This window comes from Pistacia vera, unplaced genomic scaffold (assembly GCF_008641045.1).
Source record: "Pistacia vera cultivar Batoury unplaced genomic scaffold, PisVer_v2 Contig170, whole genome shotgun sequence".
In the NCBI taxonomy this organism is placed as follows: domain Eukaryota; kingdom Viridiplantae; phylum Streptophyta; class Magnoliopsida; order Sapindales; family Anacardiaceae; genus Pistacia; species Pistacia vera.
In genome coordinates, this window is record NW_022195790.1 from 239,021 (window position 1) to 263,866 (window position 24,846).

General features: G+C 37.4%; 1 pseudogene; it reads left to right on the forward strand.

The window, feature by feature from the left end:
- Positions 1 to 1,611: 1,611 nt before the first annotated feature.
- On the forward strand, positions 1,612 to 16,364 carry LOC116125731 (annotated as a pseudogene).
- The last annotated feature ends 8,482 nt before the right edge of the window (positions 16,365 to 24,846 follow it).

A 24,846-nucleotide genomic window follows, 5' to 3' on the forward strand; every position in this document is an offset into this window, starting at 1 on the left:
TCCCTTGGGAAGTTGTTTCATTTCGGTTGTTAGTCCTGCATGCACTTCCTTTCTTCAATGATGTTGCCCAATAGTAACAAATAACTTTATTAATAGGTGGCAGTTCAGCTACTTAAGGATGGGATTGACTTGGTAACAGACATCGATTAAGCCCATGCAATTACCATCTTATCCATTGCATTCTTCTTTGACAAGGTGATTGGTATGCATACTTCGATTTCTGGTTTATAATATTAGTTGGCACTATTTTGAGTGAAAATCATACTCAAATTCATCTCTGATGTGCATACTTATTGGCTTCTTGTGCTTACTATTTGCTTAGATGTCCTTTTAGTTTGTATTAGTTTGCATTAGTTAAAGTTGATCTAATTTCGTGGACATAGACAATATTCTTGATTACGTTCTTGTACCATTTGAGATCTCTGAAGAAGTGTAAAGCAAGCTATTGGACTTCTGCTGGCTTGAGGTGGGTTACAGATTGTGTGCAAATTATGTGCTTTTTGTGCCTTGTGAGCTTCTCATGAAGTCCATGATAGTGTGGTTTTCTTGTCATATTGTTAGAAGCAGAACAGATGATGATGTAGTGTTGTTAAATCTGATTTTCATGTTTTCTTTAAATATCATTTAGTAGGATGGGACTTGGAGTTGGAATGGGGAATGCATGGGCATTTTTCAGCTTAGCTTAATATTTATTGTTATATATTTTTTTTTATTCGTTAATCTTTTACTCAAAAATTGTGATGTTAAATATAATTATTGGAAGTTAGAAGTATTTCGGAATTGCAGATACTTATCAATATCTTTAAACTTGTGGCTTTTTGGTTTTCTTGTGAATATATTCTGGTATTAGATTCTGTGTTTGTTATCGACTTCTTGTCTTATCCCTTTTTGTTCTCAAAAAAGCATTGCATGAAATTTTCTTTGAAAGATGTTAATGCTGATTCATTATTTTTCAATATAATGATGAGCGGTTCACTTTCTTGATAATGCAAATCAAAATCAAGTACCATCAAGCTAATTTTTGAACCTCTGTTCAAGTTTTCATGCAACAGCTTCAAGACCAAATTCAGATCAACTCTTTCAAGTACATATCTAATTTGTTACTTGATATTGATTTTTATACAATTTGAATGTCTTTTTTTTTAAACAATTGCAATTTGATATGTTGAAACATAGCTATGATTTTATTTTTTCGTTTTTATATTCTATATCCAATTTACTAATTTGGCAAAAGGTTCAGCCAATATAAAAAACTTATATAATTAAAAAAAAAAAATTATGTAATATATCAATAAAATAGCTGAACTATAATATATAATTATTATGGTTAAACTGTTGGTTTCAAAATTTTACTAACAAATTATATAAGTATAACCATGATACTTATCATTTGGAGGACAATTATGTAGAATTGTTTGCTGATGTTCAATTATAGAAAAAGAAATATGAACTCTTTGGTTTAACGAGAGAAAATAGTAAGCACATCATTAGACACATGCATTCGTACATATTCAAAATTTAGTTAATTGTACATTTAGACTTAAAACAAAGAAAAATGCAACGTAAGTCCCAATGCTATTTTTGACATGCAGAAAGTGGAAAACTAAACAAGAAATTGACCGGTGGAAGAGTGATAGCTAAAATGGGCGATCACCTAGGGAGGTGATCACCGCAGATGCAATTTCAGGGGATATGATTTTTTAACCTATCTTGGAGGATGGAGTTTTCCGATTGATTGTTCTGCTGATGACAGAGATGCAGCATATCCCAGTCTTTCTTTTGTAAATAACAAGGATAGGGACACGCCAATCATGACTCACAAGGCCCCTTATATACCCCAACGTATCAATCTCATATGGGACAGCAGATTGTCAAACGAGGCCAGTACTGTATTATTTTTTAGCTCATTTTACTTTCTAAAATGCTTTTGTGATGCGTATAACTATGGTAGTTGTTATGTGTTTAACTCTACCTTGTTTGTGATGAATTTGGTTCTGTTAGCTTCCTGTTGGTACGTCGTTTTATGGAATGGGGAAGTCGTGGGCAGCTAGAACGGACAGGAAAGAGAGGGAGTTTTGTTTTCAGAAATTTTTTTAATACCAATAGCCAAAAAATATTTCTGTTCTCTAAATTTTGACGGTCCTTTCTGTAGATTTTCACATGGAATAGAGCTGATGTGGTTACGGTCCTGGGACTACATCCCTGTACTAGTCACATCCCTGGGTGCTTGCTGTTCTTCCAAATGGAGAGGCATTGGGAATTCGTGACACACACGGCGATGTGAGGTGTGGTGTCCATTGGTTTTATGTTGCTTGTGAAGATTGTTAGTTATTATTCCGTTATTTCTTAACTAAACTTTTGGGAACAATGTGGCCCATCCTAGTATCAAGACGGTTGACCAACATGGAAGAGCTTAGTTACTTTTGTTGGGTGCTTTCCAATTTTTTAGTTTTGAAACTTTATGATTTATTATGTTTATACATTTTAATGGTCCACCACCCCATTCTTTGCTGGCAGATTGATCGAGGAAAGAATCAACTATACAGCTCATTGCTCACTCCCCATATCCGTGATAACATTTGGTCCTTTACTTCTCCGTCTGCTGTTTTGGTTTCCCTGTCTCATGCAACTGGTAATCTCCATTTCTTCGTATGTTTTTTGATGCATGATGACTTCCATATTTATTGGTACATGTGCAACACTTTTACTCTTTTGTGGTTGTCATGTTCTTGATGTTTGGTAATGGAAAAAAAATGATGTGATTTTGTTTTCTTTCATCTATATAATCTTTGTTGTATATAAAAGTGAGTTAGATGATATGGAAACAGAATCAAATGCCATTTAAAATTTTATTTCTGAGACACTTGTTACTGAAATTCGGTTTGTTGAACACTGGAAGATAGATATAGTATGTATTAATAACCAGTTGAATTTGATAATCATGTGGAGACTTACTGTAAAAAAGTAGGTGTTCTAGTCAAGACACTTACGTATCGCTATTTCATAATTGTTTAGGATTTATGTTCTGTATGTGCAAATTACTGAAAGAACTGCATATATATAGTTCAAAAGCTTAAATTCTCTAAGAAAAGTAGATATGGTTTGGGTTTTGGTGTTTCTGCTCATTTTTAATAACAAATAATAGTTGTGAGATTAAAAAGTTTGAGTACACACAAGTCTCTGACTTGGCATTTGCGCTTGATGGGTTGACTAATTTAAATTCATCATCTATATATTATTTATAAGTCCTGATTGTACATGGCCTGTTTCCTTGAGTGTGCCTGTAATTACTGTCTAAAGAGTAAATTACAGGCACACTTATTTGTAACTCCAACGGGTCTGGTGCAAGTGGTGATGGTCTGACAAAGGGTCTTCAATTTTGCATTGTCATCGCTTATCATTTGTTTAGAATAGCTGCCTTTTGGCAATTAGATTAAGTGTTAGGAGCTCTTTGAATCTTCTTTCATTTGGTTCTTAATTGTTAATCCGATGGAATAATGCTGTATAATTGATGGCTTTCTCATTAGGAACCATATTTTATGCCACCAAAATGGTCCTTAGGCTATCACCAGTGCCGTTGGAGTTATGATTGATAAGAGAGTTCTTGAGGTTGGTATCTTTTTGTTTATGACCAAGATGACTAATGCAGGCTCTAAATGAGGTTCTCTTTCTGATTGTTGTTATTATGAAGAAAACAACTTTTAAAAGTTGTTACCCCTTTGCTTTGTAGACGCTTCTGTTTTGAACATGTTCTGTTATTAATCCAATTTGTATTTGCAGGTTAGCAAAACGTTGCGAGAAGGGATACCATGTGATGTATATGGATGGATATCGACTACATGGAGGTTTTCGGTGTTTTACTTTTGACAAGGTATGGATGACAACTGCAATACTTGTGATTGTATACATTTTGGAATTGATAAACCTCCTATATAATTGTTGTTATGTTCTTCAGGTTTTTTTTTTTTTTTTTAATTATTATTAGAAAGATGTTTTTATGCAAGAATAAAAAGAAATAAAGAGGGACTCTTGGCGAAAGACAAATCTAATAGTATCATTTTGACAGGAAATGTGTTATAATGATTCTTGCAGGAGCATTTCTCAGATCCGAAATCTTTGGTAAAGATCTTACCATATTGGCTTCAAAGCAATCTGGATGCTTGATCCTGGAATTAAGCATGAAGATGGTTATTTGTCTATGATAGCGGAGCAAAAGTGACGTCGGATTAGAAAGGCAGACGGGACACCTTTTGTTGGTATATTTTCTAATTTATGGTATTAAATCTTAAATCCATGTTGAGGGTGTTAAAGTTACTCATGTTTATATTTCAGGGAGGTATGGCCTGGTCCTGTTGTCTTCCCTGACTTTACACAATCAAAACTCGTTCTTGGTGGGCAGTCTGGTTAAGGATTTTGTTTCTAATGGGGTCGATGGTATATGGAACGATATGAATGAGCAACTGTTTTTAAGGTAATCTTACAGTTGCATCTGCTTGATGGGCTTTCATCATTTGTATAGTGGTCTCATTATATTCTTCTTCAGTCAGTAACGAAGACAATGCCTGAGAGCACATTCACAATGGAGATGAAGAACTTGGAAATTGCCAGAATCATTCTCACTATCACAATGTATAGTCTTCAGTCCTGTCTGGTAGCTTTCATAGTACATGCTGCAAATTTTTTTGCTCAGCATTTATACTTGAATACATCCTCTTTAATCCTGTAAAGTTTTGCCAGCACAATGATAGCCATCCACTAATAAATTATTTTTTTATGTGGTTGTACTTGTTTGTACTTTCGCATTACGTATATTTCGAAACTTGATTTCTTGATATTGGTTGCTGATATTAGGTATATGGCATGTTAATGGCAAGATCTACACGTGAAGGCATGAATAGACTGTAAAAATAAGGTCCTTTTGTTCTCACCAGAGCTGGATTTGTGGTAGCCAGAGATATGCTGCAACAGGACGGGAGATATCTTTCAACTTGGGAGCACCTTCATATGTCTATTTCCATGGTACTTCAATTGGTAAGTAAATTTGGATGTTTTTGCTGTTTGCAGGAAGCATGTTTAAAGCACTAAATATATTGTGTCTTTGTATTCTGTTATAGTTGTGCTTTTCTCTATTCTTTCTCCATAATGCCACCTTCTGTAGTTCTCAACTTAGCAAACTATAGAGGCATGTTTCATTGTAAATGCCAGTGGAATCAGTTGTGATCCTTAGCTGCAGTGGAATTGGTAATTTCTATGCTTTAATAATGGTTTATTTTGTGTTCAGGGACTCAGTGGCCAACCACTTTCAGGACCTGATATTGGTGGATTCGCTGGAAACGCAACACCCAAACTTTTTGGACGGTGGATGGGTGTCGGTGCCATGTTTCCTTTTTGTCGTGGGCACTCTGACACTGACACTAATGACCATGAACCCTGGTCTTTTGGTGTGGAGGTTTGTCCAAAGCTTGGTCTTTCTGTAAAGCAATTTGATAATTACCTTCTTTCTGGTTGCAAACTTCAATATGCAGGTTACTTCAATTAATAACTATTTCAGCAGTCTTACATATTAGAGTTATAAGAATAATTATTGTTGAACTATTGTTTATCAGTGATCAAACTCAAATATATGTTGGAAGGTAAGTGTAGCATGTGTAGACCTCACAATATACAGAAATATTGCTCTAAATACTTACAAAAAATAAAATCCTTTGCTTCTCTTAAACACCATTAATACATCATACTTCAGAGCTTCTAGTATATGAAAGAAATCTTGAAAATGTCTTATATACTTCGAAAATCCTTTTAGGAGATGGGTAGCAAGAATATTTAAGCAAGATAATGCTGACTAAGTAAAAGGCAACTGATTTGATGCGGTGTGTTTGCTCACTGAACCAAATTACTCACAATTTGTATAGCATTTCCGTTATCACAGTAAAGGGGGGAGGATTGTAATTCCTTAACTAGAGTATGCCGGAGCAGAAACATCTCAGTAATTGTGGTGACAACCAAGGTGCATTACTTTGCTGAAACTCTTGATTGAAATATGTGCTCATCCTCAAAAGAAATGAATTGTCCCAGGGAATAACAGATGCTAGTACCATTTAGTCATCATCTGAATTGGTATAAAGCTGGAGGACGAAGGGAAAGGCAAATAAAATATCAAAAAGGGATAAATAATATTGCAGAACTGCTCCCTGAGGACAGATTGAGAGAAACATTAACTTAACTAGCACTGTGAACAATATGATGTCAAGGCAAAGCCAAGAGCTAGGGAAATTAAACTATGTATAGCGAGTAGTCCAACAAATATTGAGCTGGACTGAAGAAATTTATATAAAATGAGTAGAAGTCACTGCCTGAATCCTTCCCTTGTAGTCACTTAGATTATTGTTATTTTTATTTGGGTTAAAATTGCCATGATTCTATTTTGAGTTTAGATTTTATTCACTGCCAATTTTAATATCTAAGACTAACTACAGTTCTGTTGACCAGTGTGAAGAAGTTTGTCGCCTGGCCTTACGGAGGCGCTACCGCCTTTTACCACACATATACACTCTCTTTTATATTGCTCATACAACTGGCGTTCCGGTGGCAACTCCTACCTTTTTTTGCTGGTAGGTCTATATGTGGTTTGATTAATCTGGTTCCATTGAGGAGCCTCATGAATTATGTTACTCTTTTAAATGTGAGATTTAAAAATATGTATTTGCTTGTGCAGATCCAAAAGATCCCAGCTTGAGAACGCTTGAAAATTCATTTTTGTTGGGTCCACTTTTAGTTTGTGCAAGGTACTTGCTCTCTTCCTTCAGAGATGGAATACTAGTGGACAGTAGAGTAATCGTTGATTTGCAGGTTAGCAAAACGTTTCGCGAGAAGGGTATACCATGTGATGTCATATGATGGATATGACTACATGGATGGTTTTCGTTGTTTAACTTTGACAAGGTATGGATGACAACTCAATACTCTTGTTGATTGGTATACATTTGGAATTGATAAACCTCCATATAAATTGTTGTTATGTTTCTTTCAGATTTTTTTTTTTTTAATTATTATTAGAAAGATGTTTTTGCAGAATAAAGAAAAAAGAGGACTCTTGGCGAAAGACAAATCTAATAGTATCATTTTGACTCGGAAATGTGTTATAATGATTTCTTGCAGGATTCTCAGATCCGAAATCTTTGGTAAGGATCTCCACCATATTGGCTTCAAAGCATCTGGATGCTTGATCCTGGAATTAAGCATGAGATGGTTATTTTGTCTATGATAGCGGAGCAAAAAGTGACGTCTGGATTAGAAAGGCAGAGGGCACCTTTTGTTGGTATATTTTAATTTAATGGTATTAAATCTTAAATCCATGTTGAGGGTGTTAAGATACTCATGTTTATATTTCAGGGGAGGTATGGCCTGTCCTTGTGTCTTCCCTGACTTTACACAATCAAAACTCGTTCTTGGTGGGCAAGTCTGGTTAAGGTTTTTGTTTCTAATGGGGTCGATGGTATATGGAACGATATGAATGAGCCAACTGTTTTTAAGGTATCTTACGGTTGCATCTGCTTGATGGGCTTTCATCTATTTGTATAGTGTTCTCATTATATTCTTCTTTCAGTCGGTAAGGAAGACAATGCCTGAGAGCAACATTCACAATGGAGATAAAGAACTTGGAAATTCCCAAATCATTCTCACTATCACAATGTATGGTCTTCAGCCTAGTCTGGTAGCTTTCATATTACATGCTGCAAATTTTTTTGCTCGAATTTATACTGAAACATCCTCTTAATCCTGTAAAAGTTTTGCCAGCAATGAGCCATCCATTATAATTTTTTTTATGATGGTTGTACTTGTTTGTACTTTCTGCATTCCTGATATTTCGAAACTTGATTTCTTGATATGGTTGCTGATATTAGGTATATGGCATGTTAATGGCAAGATCTACACATGAGGCATGAAATTAGCTGATAAAAATAGCTTCCTTTTGTTCTCACCAGAGCTGGATTTGTTGGTACAGAGATATGCTGCAACATGGACGGAGATAATCTTCACCTTGGGACACCTTCATATGTCTATTTCCATGGTACTTCAATTGGTAAGTAAATTTGGATGTTTTTTGCTGTTTGCAGGAAGCATGTTTAAAGCACTAAATATATTGTGTCTTTGTATTCTTTTATAAGTTGTGCTTTTCTTTATTCTTCCTCCATAAATGCACCTTCTGGTTTCTCAACTTAGCAAACTATAGAGCTGCATGTTTCATTGAAATGCCAGTGGAATCAGTTGTGATCTTAGCTGCAGTGGAATTGGTAATTTCTATGCTTAATACATGGTTTATTTTGTGTTCATGGACTCAGGGCCTTTTGAAACTTTATGATTTACATATGTTTATACATTTTAATGGTCCACCACCCCATTCTTTGCTGGCAGATTGATCTGAGGAAAGAATTAAATATACAGCTCATTGCTCCATCCCCATATCCCGTGATAACATTTGGTCCTTTTACTTCTCCGTCTGCTGTTTTGGTTTCCCTGTCTCATGCAACTGGTAATCTCCATTTCTTCGTATGTTTTTAGGATGCCACGATGACTTCCATTATTTATTGGTACATGTGCAACACTTTTACTCTTTTGTGGTTGTCATGTTCTTGATGTTTGTGTAATGGAAAAAAAATGATGTGATTTTGTTTTCTTTTCATCTATATAATCTTTGTTGTATATAAAAGTGAGTTAGATGATATGGAAACAGAATCAAATGCCATTTAAAATTTTATTTCTGAGACACTTGTCTTACTGAAATTCGGTTTGTTGAACACTGGAAGATATGATATAGTATGTATTAATAACCAGTTGAATTTGATAATCATGTGGAGACTTACTGTAAAAAAAGTAGGATGTTCTAGTCAAGACACTTACGTATCGCTATTTCATAATTGTTTTAGGATTTGATGTTCTGTATGTGCAAATTACTGAAAGCATAACTGCATATATATATGTTCAAAAGCTTAAATTCTCTAAGAAAAGTAGATATGGTTTGGGTTTTGGTGTCTTCTGCTCATTTTTAATAACAAATATTAGTTTGTCAGATTAAAAAGTTTGAGTAACACCAAGTCTCTGACTTGGCATTTGCGCTTGATGGGTTGACTAATTTAAATTCATCATCTATATTATTATTTATAAGTCCTGATCTGTACATGGCCTTGTTTCCTTGAGTGTGCCTGTAATTTACTGTCTAAAGAGTAAATTACAGGCACACTTTATTTGTAACTCCAACGGGTCTGGTGCAAGTGGTGATGGTCATGACAAAAGGGTCTTCAATTTTGCATTGTCATCGCTTATCATTTGTTTAGAATAGCTGCCTTTTGGCAATTAGATTAATGTTTAGGAGCTCTTTGAATCTTCTTTCATTTGGTTCTTAATTGTTAATCTGATGGACTAATGCTGTATAATTGATGGCTTTCTCATTAGGAACCATATTTATGCCACCAAAATGGTCCTTAGGCTATCACCAGTGCCGTTGGAGTTATGATTCTGATAAGAGAGTTCTTGAGGTTGGTATCTTTTTGTTCTTATTGACCAAGATTGACTAATGCAGTCTCTAAATGAGGTTCTCTTTCTGATTGTTGTTATTTATGAAGAAAACAACTTTTAAAAGTTGTTTACCCCTTTGCTTTGTAGACGCTTCTGTTTTTGAACATGTTCTCGTTATTAATCCAATTTGTATTTGCAGGTTAGCAAAACGTTGCGAGAAGGGGATACCATGTGATGTCATATGGATGGATATGACTACATGGATGGTTTTCGGTGTTTTACTTTTGACAAGGTATGGATGACAACTGCAATACTTGTGATTGGTATACATTTTGGAATTGATAAACCTCCCTATATAATTGTTGTTATGTTCTTCAGGTTTTTTTTTTTTTTTTTAATTATTATTAGAAAGATGTTTTTATGCAAGAATAAAAAGAAATAAAGAGGGACTCTTGGCGAAAGACAAATCTAATAGTATCATTTTGACGGAAATGTGTTATAATGATTTCTTGCAGGAGCATTTCTCAGATCCGAAATCTTTGGTAAAGGATCTACCATATTGGCTTCAAAGCAATCTGGATGCTTGATCCTGGAATTAAGCATGAAGATGGTTATTTGTCTATGATAGCGGAGCAAAAAGTGACGTCGGATTAAAGGCAGACGGGACACCTTTTGTGGTATATTTTCTAATTTAATGGTATTAAATCTTAAATCCATGTTGAGGGGTGTTAAAGTTACTCATGTTTATATTTCAGGGGAGGTATGGCCTGGTCCTGTGTCTTCCCTGACTTTACACAATCAAAACTCGTTCTTGGTGGGCAGTCTGGTTAAGGATTTTGTTTCTAATGGGGGTCGATGGTATATGGAACGATATGAATGAGCAACTGTTTTTAAGGTAATCTTACAGTTGCATCTGCTTGATGGGCTTTCATCATTTGTATAGTGGTCTCATTATATTCTTCTTCAGTCAGTAACGAAGACAATGCCTGAGAGCACATTCACAATGGAGATAAGAACTTGGAAATTGCCAGAATCATTCTCACTATCACAATGTATAGCTTCAGCCTGTCTGGTAGCTTTCATATACATGCTGCAAATTTTTTGCTCAGCAATTTATACTTGAATACATCCTCTTTAATCCTGTAAAGTTTTGCCAGCACAATGATAGCCATCCACTATAAATTATTTTTTTATGTGGTTGTACTTGTTTGTACTTTCGCATTACTATATTTCGAAACTTGATTTCTTGATATTGGTTGCTGATATTAGGTATATGGCATGTTAATGGCAAGATCTACACTGAAGGCAAGAATTAATGTAAAAATAAGGTCCTTTTGTTCTCACCAGAGCTGGATTTGTTGGTAGCCAGAGATATGCTGCAACAGGACGGGAGATATCTTTCAACTTGGGAGCACCTTCATATGTCTATTTCCATGGTACTCAATTGGTAAGTAAATTTGGATGTTTTTTGCTGTTTGCAGGAAGCATGTTTAAAGCACTAAATATATTGTGTCTTTGTATTCTGTTATAGTTGTGCTTTTCTCTATTCTTTCCTCCATAATGCACCTTCTGTAGTTTCTCAACTTAGCAAACTATAGAGGCATGTTTCATTGTAAATGCCAGTGGAATCAGTTGTGATCCTTAGCTGCAGTGGAATTGGTAATTTCTATGCTTTAATACATGGTTTATTTGTGTTCAGGGACTCAGTGGCCAACCACTTTCAGGACCTGATATTGGTGGATTCGAGGAAACGCAAACACCAAACTTTTGGACGGTGGATGGGTGTCGGTGCATGTTTCCTTTTTGTCGTGGGCACTTGACACTGGCACTAATGACCATGAACCCTGGCTTTTTGGTGTGGAGGTTTGTCCAAAGCTTGGTCTTTCTGTAAAGCAATTTGATAATTACCTTCTTTCGGTTGCAAACTTAATATGCAGGTTACTTCAATAATAAACTATGTCAAGTCTTACAATTAGAGTTATAAGAATAATTATTGTTGAACTATTGTTTATCAGTGATCAAACTCAAATATATGTGGAAGGTAAGTGTAGCATGTGTAGACCTCACAATATACAGAAATATTGCTCTAAATAATTACAAAAAATAAAATCCTTTGCTTCTCTTAAACACCATTAATACATCATACTTCAGAGCTTCTAGTATATGAAAGAAATCTTGAGTCTATATCTTTCGAAAATCCTTTTAGGAGATGGGTAGCAAGAATATTAAGCAAGATAATGCTGACTAAGTAAAGGCAACTGATTTGATGCGGTGTGTTTGCCACTGAACCAAATTACTCACAATTTGTATAGCATTTCGTTATCACAGTAAAGGGGGGAGGATTGTAATTCCTTAACTAGAGTATGCGGAGCAGAAACATCTCAGTAATTGTGGTGACAACCACGGTGCATTACTTTGCTGAAACTCTTGATTGAAATATGTGCTCATCCTCAAAAGAAATGAATTGTCCCAGGGAATAACAGATGCTAGTACCATTTAGTCATCATCTGAATTGTATAAAGCTGGAGGCGAAGGGAAAGGCAAATAAATTCAACAAAGGGAAATAATATTGCAGAACTGCTCCCTGAGGACAGATTGAAGCAACATTAACTTAACTGCACTGTGAACAATATGATGTCAAGGCAAAGCCAAGAGCTAGGGAAATTAAACTATGTATAGCGAGTAGTCCAACAAATTGAGCTGGATGAAGAAATTTATATAAAATGAGTAGAAGTCACTGCCTGAATCCTTCCCTTGTAGTCACTTAGATTATGTTATTTTTATTTGGGTTAAAATTGCCATGATTCTATTTTGAGTTTAGATTTTATTCACTGCCAATAATATCTAAGACTAACTACATTCTGTTGACCAGTGTGAAGAAGTTTGTCGCCTGGTTACGGAGGCGCTAACGCTTTACCACACATACACTCTCTTTATATTGCTCATACAACCGGCGTTCCGGGGCAACTCTACCTTTTTTTGTGGTAGGTCTATATGTGGTTTGATTAATCTGGTTCCATTGAGGAGTCATGAATTATGTTACTCTTTTAAATGTGAGATTTAAAAATAGTATTTGTTGTGCAGATCCAAAAGATCCCAGCTTGAGAACAGGTGAAAATTCATTTTTGTTGGGTCACGTTAGTTTGTGCAAGGTACTTGCTCTCTTCCTTCAGAGATGGAATACTAGTGGACAGTAGAGTACGTTGTATTTGCATGTCTTAATTTTCCATTTTTTTTTTTTTTTTTATTCCTTTTGATATATTTGTAACACTTAAGTTTAAGCATATAATTTTTGAATTTTTAAACTTTCCATATTCAAATGTGTTTTTCATATGCTGCTGAAGATTGCTTTTCAAGATACAGGCTTCAGTGTCACAAAAGTTTGCGATAGTTCCTTCTTATCTTCAGTATCAGATTTGATCTTCTTCATTTTAGATTATATATTGAAATTGTTTGAATTTCTACTGCTGGATGCTCTTGCTAACATGGCACCATATGCTGTTGAGAGTAGAGTTAATTGAGAGAACTTTATGTTCTTACTTTAAATATACTAACCTCGCAATTTCTTCTTCATTAGTTCCATGCCTGACAGAGCTTGGATAAGTTACAGGTACATTGCCGAAGGGAATTTGGCAAAGTTTCGATTTTGATGACTCACATCCGGTATGTCGTGGACGAATGTATCTTCATCTTTTAGAGTTCTATCCCATTCTCCTTATCTTTTCCTGAGTTTTTAGAGTGTTATTTATTTTGGGTATATCAGAATTACCAGCATTATTGCAAGGCGGATCTATTGTACCTGTAGGTCCTCCTCATCAGCATGTTGGTGAATCTGATCCATCAGATGACTGACACTTCTTGTGGCTTTAGATGAAAGTGGTAATTTTGATGCATTCAATGTTTTCAGTACAAGAATAGAACCTCTATTTAATAGTTTCTGCATCTTTATCCTGAATTTTTTGTATTTATATATTAAAACTGTGAACTTTGAAACGCCCGAACATGAATTTTGGAGCTTGCTCAAATTGATTTCACCATCAGGAAACATGTTATACCAGAGTCTTTTTATGTAACTTGAAATTATCAAATGTGATGAAATCTACTGGATAAATTGCACATTAATGTGCCTTAATATTTCTTTTTGACTTGTTAAGTAAAGTTTGATTAACTCTTCCAACCTACTGCAATGATATTATCCTCGTTGCCAAGCTGCTAATAACTTGGTTCTTATCGCTTGCAGGAAAAGCAAAAGGCATTTTATTTGAAGATGATGGTGATGGATATGGATTCACTGAAGGTCAATAACTACTGACACACTATGTGGCTGAGCTTCAAGAGTCAGTGGTTACTGTTAGAATTTCTGGAACTGAAGGATCTTGGAAGAGGCCACAACGACGTCTGAATGTCAAGTTATTGCTTGGTGAAGGCACAATGGTGAGTCTTACATTCATTGAGAGTCTACGTTATGTGTTAGCATCTCTTCTTAGGTTTTATCATAATTCAACTTTCCTCAAACAGATTGATACCTGGGGGACGGATGGAGAGGCTTTGCAAATTATACTGCCTTCAGAAAATGAAGTTTCTAATCTAGTATCAGCTAGTAAAGAGCAATACAAGACTCGTTTGGGTAAATATTGTTTAGCCGTTGTTGTCTGTTACTCACTCTTTTTTTTTTTCTTTTTGTCTTTTTTTCCCCTTTTAATTGTATCTGGAACTTTCATTAAAACTAGCTTCATATAGTGCAGCTGATTTCAATTAGTCAATGTATCCATTGATTCTAATGAGGAGTTTGTTCACTGCAGAAAATGCTAAGCCAATTCCAGATTTGGAAAAGGTTTCTGGGCAAAAGGGAACGGAACTTTCAAAAACCCCCATTGAACTGAAAAGTGGTGATTGGGCTCTTAAAGTTGTTCCTTGGATTGGGGGTAGAATTATTTCCATGGAACACCTCCCTTCAGGTAATGCATTTCATGTAATCTGTTGTGTGGTGTACAATTTAGAGATCAAGAGTCAAGTTCATTTTTAAGTTACACATGCTTGCTTGCACACACTCTAACAATAGCATATGCCGGAGCCTGTTTGAATATTCCTAATGTGGTGTATGTGATCTTACATGCTGATCATTCGACTTCAAATTTATTTGTATTCACAGGATCTCAGTGGCTTCACAGCAGGATTGAGATTAATGGATATGAAGAGTATTGTGGTACTGAATACCGGTCTATTGGATGTACTGAGGAATACAATGTGATAGAGTGAGTTGCTAACTACAATGTGATAGAGTGAGTTGCCAACCAATACATCGAAAACTACCTTCCTTTTTGTAGGAGCATAATTTTAAATAACCAAGAATATTTCTGATATATTATTTGATTAACATGGACCTGCATAGAGATATTTGTAAGGGAGTTATCGATCTGTATGAGTTGTTAGCAAATTGGTCTAAGAGGTGTTCACTTTATTTAGATGGCATTGGAGAAAACCAAGCTAATAGAAGTAGATGCTTACTCCAATGTTCTTTTTCTCTTGTTTTATGTTTCTGTAGGAGGGATCCTGTGCATGATGCTGGAGAGGAGGAATCACTTCTTTTAGAACTTGATATTGGTGGTGGGTTGGTTCTTCACCGGCAGTTAACCATCCCTAAAAGTAATCCAAAGGTCTTTCAAATTGATTCTAATATTAAAGCTCGCAAAGTTGGTGCCGGTTCTGGTGGATTTTCAAGGTATGTTCCAATTTGTATTGTTTTCTGTTTTTTGTCTTTGGAATGGTTACTGGTAAAAATGCTAATTTTGAATCATTTGGTGATATATGTACCTCTGTCCATTTTGGTTCTTTTATTAACATCATGCATAGTTGCGTACTCTTAACAAAGTATTTTCTGTACAGGCTGATTTGCATAAGAGTCCATCCAACATTCAACCTTCTGCATCCCACAGAATCTTTTGTCTCATTTACTTCCGTCAATGGGTCTAAGCATGAAGTTTGGCCTGAATCTGAAGAACAGTTTTTTGAAGGAGACCTTCTGCCTAATGGTGATACTTTATATTTTCTTTATATTTATTTTTTTATTATTATTATCATCGTTTTCATTAACATTATTTCCATAAGGTATCAACTAGAATAAAATATTAGGGGACCATTGAGAAATCAATAAACGAGAGAACATAAGGATTAACATAAATAAGTTTTGTTTCCGTCTCTGTTAGAATGTGCTTCTCATAGATTTTTCAGAAATACCTTGAAGAAATCTGAAACTATCTCTAATCTGCGTCCGGTTATGTTCTTTTTCGTCTTTGTTTGAATGTTTCAAAGTTTGTGAGTGATTATAGTGGTTAGTGCACTTCGGATAAAATCCAAAAGAGGAAACATTGCTTAGAATCATCAAATGCCCTGTTGCTTTCCCGCAAAATGGTTTTTTTCTTATTGATTCATTAGGTTTCATTGTGATTTTCATTCCAGGCGAATGGATGCTTGTCGATAAGTGCCTTGGTGTGGGACTCGTGAATCGGTTTAACGCCAAGGAGGTTTACAAGTGTTTCATCCACTGGGGAACAGGGACAGTAAATTTGGAGCTGTGGTCTGAAGAAAGGCCAGTTTCAAAGCAACCACCTCTCAGAATTTGCCATGAGTATGAGGTGATAAATATTGCATAGCTAATTGGAGATTTTCTATGCAAATATTCCAACATTCTATATTTGCAAGAAAAAGTAATGTCAATAAACCCTTAAATAAACCTGAATGTTACTTGGTATGCTAGTGTTTTCTGCCACTGGAAATGACTTGACAAAGTTCATTTTCTGAGTAAATAAATAAAAAAACCGGGTTTGATTGAATTGTGATCCAAATCTAATTTCCGGAAATTGATATAAAATTCAAATTTTGAGTTGTATCTTAGTATTGTTAATGTTTTAAACTGTGATATAATATTCAAAATCGGTTTTCCAGTTTGGAAAAACAGAAAACTGCATCGATTCATTTCTATCAATAAAAAATTAACCTAACTCTTACGCATATGCAAGTTTTGTCCATCTTTGCATCTGAAAAACCAAAACTTAAAATACAGAACTTCTATATTTTAAGTATTGGATCGGACCGGCCGGTCCAACCGGTTGGACCAGGACCTGGGGCCTTCTCCGGGTCAGGTCACTCTTTTTAACTGTTTAAAGTTTAAAATATAACAAACACACCCCTGATTATAACCATCAGTTCCTGAAGGTTTCAAATCTAGCAAACATACCCTCTGGCCAAATTCAAATCGGCAATGACCTCCTCTTTTCCGGCGACCTTACACCTTCCCTTACTGCCGGAAACCACCTTCTGAGTTCTGACTTTCTCCGGCGCTGTCACGCTTCATCTTCAGTTGTCGCGTGACATTTCGTCGTCCACCTTCGCCGCGTGATTTTTCTTCCATTTCCCGACGTCGATCGGCCTTCTCCAGCATTGACAGGCTTCCTCAGCCACCGATCTACCTTCTCCCAAGCTCCCTTGCCGTCGTTCACGAAGATCCAGTCATCTCACCAAAAAAAGTCATCGTGACCATTGACTTCTACCACCGATCTACCATTTTCTGGCGATGCCTCTACTTGTTAGCTGCCGATTCGCCCTCCCCATCATCCGATCTACCCTCCCTGGTGTGTCACCACTGCTCTCCCAATCGATCGCCGATTTGCATTTAGCCAGGGTTGTGTTTGCTAGATTTCAAACCTATAGGGTCTGATGGTATTTATCAAGGGTGTTTTTGTTAGATTTTAAACCTGTCAAACCATCGGTTCAATCGGCGGTCCAACCGGTTGGACCGGTTGAACCGTGACCCGACCATCAGAGCGGGTTGCCCTCCAGTCCAGTTTTTAAAACAATGTACAAAAGGCTATAACAACAATTAATTGTCCTAAAACAACGAGGGAACAAGAAGAAGAAAGCGCGCCAAATACAAAAGGCTATAATGACAATTACAGAGTAATGAGCTAAATTCAAAAAGATATTTATGGGAGAAAACTTGCAAACATACACATATTATAAAGGGCTATAATATCAGGCAAGAAACATGTATTTCATTAACACTACATGGATCATTATACATTAAGATTATTTTAAATGATATTTTGATAGTTAAGAAGGCACAAATTTATAAATGGAATTCTCAACTCTAGTTTAGCACAAATTGTACATATATGTTCTTGTTTCAAGGCTTTTTGGAATCTCAAAGTAAAGGCATAGCTTTACATCATGTATCAGACCCTCAAAACAGATTTGAAATAAATCTTTATATGATACAAAGTTTCAAATGTGATTAGAACAAAAGTATGACCTGTACCACAACCAAATCACATAAATTTTACTTGCAAAGATTGTCTAAGAAAATTTTCTTACAAATTATAAATAGATAGAATTGCATTTACATTACTCATTTTAGGATTTGAACCTGAAAAACTTTGTGCATACCAGTTGGAATGGACTCCATTTATGTTGCAGAACATTAATTAATTTCTCTCAGTTACAATTTCAGTGAGTTATTAATCTTGCAACTTTAATGAATGTTAAAACTTCTCATACTTACCGACAAAGTAATGCTTCCTAGAATTTAAATAATCAATCAACATTTTTTATGTAAAGTATAAATATACCACCAGATTCATTAAAATTAAAAGATTCAAGCTTTTAAAAAAGTTATGGGCCTTTTATATACTACCTGTGTTTCACTGCAGATAATTTAAGGGATTGATGAGACCCCGCTGGTGCACGTTTTCAGCAGAAGGAAAAAGAGTGGACAAAGAGGATAAAATGGCACTTTTTCTACTCAATAAGCATGGGATAGGTGGCATCCGTGGATTGGATTTGGAATAATTCTGTTAGAGTGAGAGTTGGGCGTAAAAAGGGTTGACAGAGAATATTTTTGGTATTGAAAAAATAGAGGGGAATTGGGTTGGGGAGGAACTGGCCATCGAAGCCAAATGATTGTCATTTCTATTTTTTACTTCTTAAGTTGTTCTTGGGAATCTGCTTATTGTCATTCACTATTCATTCTTCTTCTTGTACTTGTTAATCTTGTGAGATTGTATTGGTACTTTCTGAATATTAATAGTAATATTGAACAATTTTAAAATGTTTGGTTGAGTGTGCTTGTGTGTTGTGGCAGTGATTATGAATTCTGGAAATTGTAGTGCATGAGTGTTTTCTGCAGGTGGGAATAACAGAGGGGTTCTAACAAGTTGGTATTAGAGCGTCGTGACGATTGGGGAATGGTTGGAACAAGGATGGAAAACAAATTAGATGTTGTGGAGAAAGACATGGGAACAATGAGAGATTGTTTGCTGGAAATCCAAGCTTGGATTAGAAGTAAGGATGAAGAAGAAGCTAGAAGAGCTGAAAGGGGTGGTTCGACGGAAACCCCGGTGAACACTACTGGCAACAAGGAGGAGGAGAATGAGGACCCTAACACAAATACGAATGATGAAAACGCAATAGCTGGCCGACGTCGTCCAGAATACGCTGGCCGGAAAATCAAGATGCCAGTATTCGTCGGAGAGGATCCTTATAGGTGGTTCTTTAGAATCAAGCGGTACTTCAACGTGTATCATGTGGCGGAGGAGGAGAGGCTGAACACGGTGACTGTGTGTATGGAAGGAGACGCGATAAATTGGTTTCAATGGATGGAAATCCACGCTCCAGTCATGTCTTGGCCAGCATTTAAACTCTTTTTGCTTCATCGGTTAGGAGGATCCCAAGATGGTGGTCCATATGAAGCGTTGATGGGAATCCGGCAATCTGGGACAGTGGAGGACTACCGCCGCAAGTTTGAAGCTCTGTCTGCGCCATTGAGGGATGAGAAGGAAGACTTGTTATGGGCTGCTTTCTAAATGGGCTAAAACCAGAAATAAAAGTTGAAGTCAGATTGGGCCAGCCCATTTCCATAATCCAGCTAATTGAATTGGCCCAGAAGATAGAAGAAAAAAATTGGGCCTTGGAAGAGCTAAAACATGGGTTAAACAAGGGTGTAAGGTCTGGTGTAGGTAGTGGAATTAATAGAATGAATTGGGCCTATAGTGGTGGACCGAGTAAAAACTTTGGGCAGTAGGAAAATGGGTCAAAGTTTTCACACAACTCTAACCCATTGGTACCTTCAGTTAGCGTAAATTCAAACTCCATCCAACACCAAAATTTTTTCTGCACAATCAGGCCGCCAATGGCACGAACAACTCAGCCATGTTACTCCGAACGATAGTCAACATGGCAGCAACAGCTCCGTCCAACGCCCACCGAGCAATTCAGTTTTTAGGAAAGATTTTCTTTCCAAACAGATAACAGAACTTGAGATCCAGAGGAAGAAGGCGCGTGGGGTTTGTTTCCGGTGTGACACAAAATTTTTTCCAGGCCATCGGTGTGGGGACAAGCAGTTCCACATCGTTTTGATTGAGGAGGACGAGAGTTAGGATGAGACAAATGATGTTGGGGGAGATCTGAGTGAAACCGTGGATGAGCAATTACCAAATGATGCGGAGCTCTCGATTAGTTTGGTGGTGGGAATCTCAGGTCCAAAAACTATGAAGGTAAAGGGTAAAATCAGAGGGGCTGAAGTGATAGTGTTGATTGACAGTGGACATAATTTTATTAGCAAGGGTGTGACCGAGAAGTTGGGATTACCAATGACGCAGACGCAGACCTTTGGGGTATGAATGGGTAACGGATATCGAGTGCGGTGTGAGGGAAAATGTAGGGAGGTACAGTTAGACATCCAAGGAACTCCGATTATATAGAATTTTTTTCCATTTGAGATGAATAGTGCAGATGTAGTTTTTGGTGTGGCATGGTTGGAAACTTTGGGGGAGACAACAGTGGATTAGAAAACACAGGTGATGAAGTTCACGCTAGGAGACAGAGTCATGAAAATTTTGGGTGACCCTTCTCTAAGCAAGACTTTGATTTCATTAAAAGCTATGCTTCGGACAATCCAGCGCGAGGGACATGGGTATTTTGTGGAGTTTGATAATTTACAAAAGCTAGGGGAATCACAAGTTGAAGAGGACAGTAGCATTTTACCAGTTCTGGTCTGGTATCAGTTAGTATTCTCTTCACTTCCAGGATTACCGCTGCCTAGAACCCAAGATCACTCCATTAACCTTAACCCCGACTCCCAACCCCCAGATATCAAACCCTACCGCTATCCCTGCTACCAAAAAAATGAAATAGAAAACCTGATGGGTGAGATGTTAGCTGCCGGAATCATTAAACCCAGCCTTAGTCCCTTTTCCAGCCCAGTGTTATTGGTGAAAAAGAAAGACGGCGGATGGTGATTCTGTGTTGATTATAGGGCTCTTAATTAGATCATGGTTCCGGATAAGTTTCCCATTCCAGTGGTGGACGAATTATTTGATGAATTCGAAGGAGCTTTAATTTTTTCTAAACTAGATTTGAAGTCAGGCTACCATCAGATTCGAGTAAAGGATGAGGCAATGTTCTGAAAACCGGATCGGGAGTCGACTCAGCCAGAGGCCCGGTTTCCGGTTTTCATGGTTGGACTGGTCCGACTGGTTGGTCGGACCGCTGACATCAGCAAAACATGATAAAAAGTAAAAAAAAAAATTAAAAATCCAGATTTTTATGTAACGAAAATCTAAAACCCATCCAACCAACTCTACAATAATAATAATAAAACCATCCAAGTTTGATAGTTAATGACTTAATGTTTACAAATTCAATCCTCAAAGTCTAAAGTTTCAAACATCATTAAAGGCATTACAAAGTAATATCACGACTGTAGTGTAGCAGACCAGCCACGGCAAGGAAGAAGCAGAGTAGCAGACGAGCGATGATTGAAGAGGTTGAAGACTTGAAGGCTGAAGCTGAAAATTGAAGGAGATCGCGAATAGAGGAGGACTGGACTGGAGCCTGAAGAGGAGGAGATCGCGATGATTGAAGAGGTTGAAGACTTGAAGAGTGAAGACTTGAAGGCTGAAGCTGAAGCTTTGAAGGAGATCCGAGATCGCGAATGGAGGAGGAGGACGGGACTGGAGAGTGGAGATCGCGAATGGCAAATGAAAACCAAAAAGAAAACTGAAAAAGCAAACCAAAAAGCAAACGCAAATTTCAATTTAGTAAAGTGGCAGACAGCTAATCTGCAAAAGAAATAGAAAATGGATTAAAAAAATTGGGGTTTGACTGTTTGACTTTAACTTTTTAAATGTTTTTCACATTTTTAAATTTTACATAGTGGACCGGATTTGTTTGTTAAACCGGTTGGACCGTCGGTTTGCTACAGTAAAACGGTCCAACCGTGGTTTAAAACGGTCTAATTTAAAAATCCGGGTTTTTATTTTTTTTAAACTGAAAATCTCAGCGAAACCCGGTCGGACCGGTTCGACCGCCCGGTCCGGTCCGGGTTTCAGAACATTGGGATGAGGATACCCACAAAACGGCTTTTAGGACACACGAAGGCCATTATGAGTTCTCAGTCATGCCTTTTGGTTTGACTAATGCCCCAACCACTTTCCAAGCCTTGATGAATGACATATTTTGGCCCTTTCTACGTCGGTTCATTTTCGTATTCTTTAATGACATATTAGTTTACAGCCATACAAAAGAGGATCATATCCGGCATTTAGAGATCACCTGTAGCACACTTGAAGAACACCACTTGGTTGCCAATAGGAAGAAGTGTTTCTTCGGTCAGCGGGAATTAGAATACTTGGGGCATGTCATCTCGGCGGGTGGGGTGGTGGTTGATCCTTCAAAAATCGACAGTATTTTGCAGTGGCCAGTCCCCAAGGATATCAGGGCATTACACGGATTTCTAGGTTTGACCGGATACTACCGAAGGTTCGTCAAGGATTACGGGAAAATAGTCATTCCTCTCACCAGTTTACTTAAGAAGGATGCATTTCAATGGAACACTAAAGCCCAAAAAGCCTTCGATGAGCTTAAGAGTATAATGATATCGATTCCAGTGTTAGCCATGCTGAATTTTGCTAAGGAATTTATCATTGAGACCGACGCCTCAGGGAGTGGGTGAGGGGCTAACCTGATGCAGGAGGGTAGACCGTTAGCTTTTTTGAGCAAAGGATTATCAGCGCAGTCGAAGCTTAAATTAGTTTATGAACAGGAATTAATAGCTATTGTGATGGCAGTTCAGAAGTGGCGACATTACTTATTGGGATGTCGCTTCATTATTAGGACAGACCAAAAGAGCCTCCATTTCCTAACGGATCAGCGGTTACTGAGTGAAGATCAACAAAAATGGGTTACTAAACTAATCGGGTTGAACTTTATCATCCAATATAAACCAAGGGCAGAGAATCGGGTAACTGATGCATTATCTAGAAGAAGTGAACAGGTGGAATTCAATGGACTATCTGTAAGTTATTTTGCAGGTATTGAAGAATTGGAGGATGTTATTCAACAAGGTGACAAATTGTGTGGGATTGTTCAAAAGTTGTTGCTGGATCCCAATGGCCATCCACCATTCACATTAGTTGGCCACCATCTCTTGTGTAATGGCCGACTAGTTGTCCCAAAGAAAGGGGCCCACATTCCACTACTTCTACATGAGTTTCACTCATCTCTTGTTGGGGGCCACTCGGGTTTCTTTCGCACTTTTAAAAGGCTCAGCAGTGTAGTATATTGGGAGGGCATGAAAGGAGATATCAAGGAGTTTGTCGACTCCTGTGCAGTTTGCCAACAAAATAAGTACCAAGCCTTGAGTCCCGCCCGTTTATTGCAGCCTTTATCTATTCTTGAGCAGGTTTGGGAAGACATATCTATGGACTTCATCACCGGGCTTCCCAAAACAAATAATGTCGATGCCATCCTGGTAGTTGTTGACCGATTGACTAAGGACAACCACTTCTTGACCCTTAAGCATCCTTACACGGCCACAGATGTTGCCAACCTTTTCATCAAGGAGATTGTCTGGCTACATGGGTTTCCCCAATCGATTGTATCCGATCGCGACGGATTTTCATCAGTCACTTTTGGGAAGGAATTGTTTAAACATTCGGGCACGCAGCTTCGCATGAGCTCGACCTACCACCCTCAAATAGATGGCCAATCGGAAGTGGTGAATCGATGTGTTGAAACGTACCTTCACTGTTTTGTGAGTAGTCAGCCTCGCCAATGGCCTAAATGGATCTCTTGGGCCGAGCTCTGGTTTAATACGACATTCAATGGCTCCACAGGTATGACCCCTTTTAAAGCACTTTATGGTCGTGATCCTCCCACTCTTCTTAAATTTTCAAATCATGGATCACCTGTCGATGAAGTGAATTGTCAACTGCAAACTCGCAATGTCATCCTAGCTGAGTTACAAGAGAATCTCCTCAAGGCCCAGACCCGAATGAAGCACTATACCAATGCAAAGAGAAGGGAAGTTCAACTGGAAGTGGGAGATTCAGTTTACCTTAAGTTGCAACCCTACCGCCTTCGTTCTTTGGCTCGTCGGTATAATGAGAAACTCAGCCCCCGCTTCTATGGCCCTTTTGAAGTTAAAGAAAAGATTGGATCAGTGGCCTATCGTTTGGATCTACCCCCTTCGGCATGCATCCATGATGTTTTCCATGTGTCACAACTCAAGAAAACAAAGTATCCACCGCCCACTGCCCAACCTTTTCCAACAGCGTTGGATGAAGATCTGGTATTGCAAGTCGAACCCGAAGAGGTTTTACACACGCGAAAACTTTTGAATGGTACTTTGGAAGTCTTAATCAAATGGAAAGGCTTGCCCACATATGAGAACACATAGGAGGATTTCACCTCTATTGACAACCAATTTCCTTTCTTTCACCTTGAGGACAAGGTGGCTCTCCTTGGGGAGGGTAATGATGAGACCTCGCTGGTGCACATTTTTAGTAGAAGGAAAAAGAGTGGGCAAAGAGGATAAAATGACACTTTTTCTACTCAATAAGCATGGGACAGGTGGCATCCGTGGATTGGATTTGGAATAATTCTGTTAGAGTGAGAGTTGAGCGTAAAAAAGGTTGACAGAGAATATTTTTGGTATTGAAAAAGTAGAGGGGAATTGGGTTGGGGAGGTACTGGCCCTCGAAGTCAGCTGATTGTCCTTTCTATTTTTTACTTCTTAATTTGTTCTTGGGAATCTGCTTATTGTCATTCACTATTCATTCTTCTTCTTGTACTTGTTAATCTTGTGAGATTGTAGTGGTACTTTCTGAATATTAATAGTAATACTGAACAATTTCATAATTTTTGGTTGAGTGTGCTTGTGTGTTGTGGCAGTGATTATGAATTCTAGAAATTGTAGTGCATCAGTGTTTTCTACAGGTGGGAATAACAGAGGGGTTCTAACAGGGACCAAGAAAAAAGATTATATGGTTCCCAAGA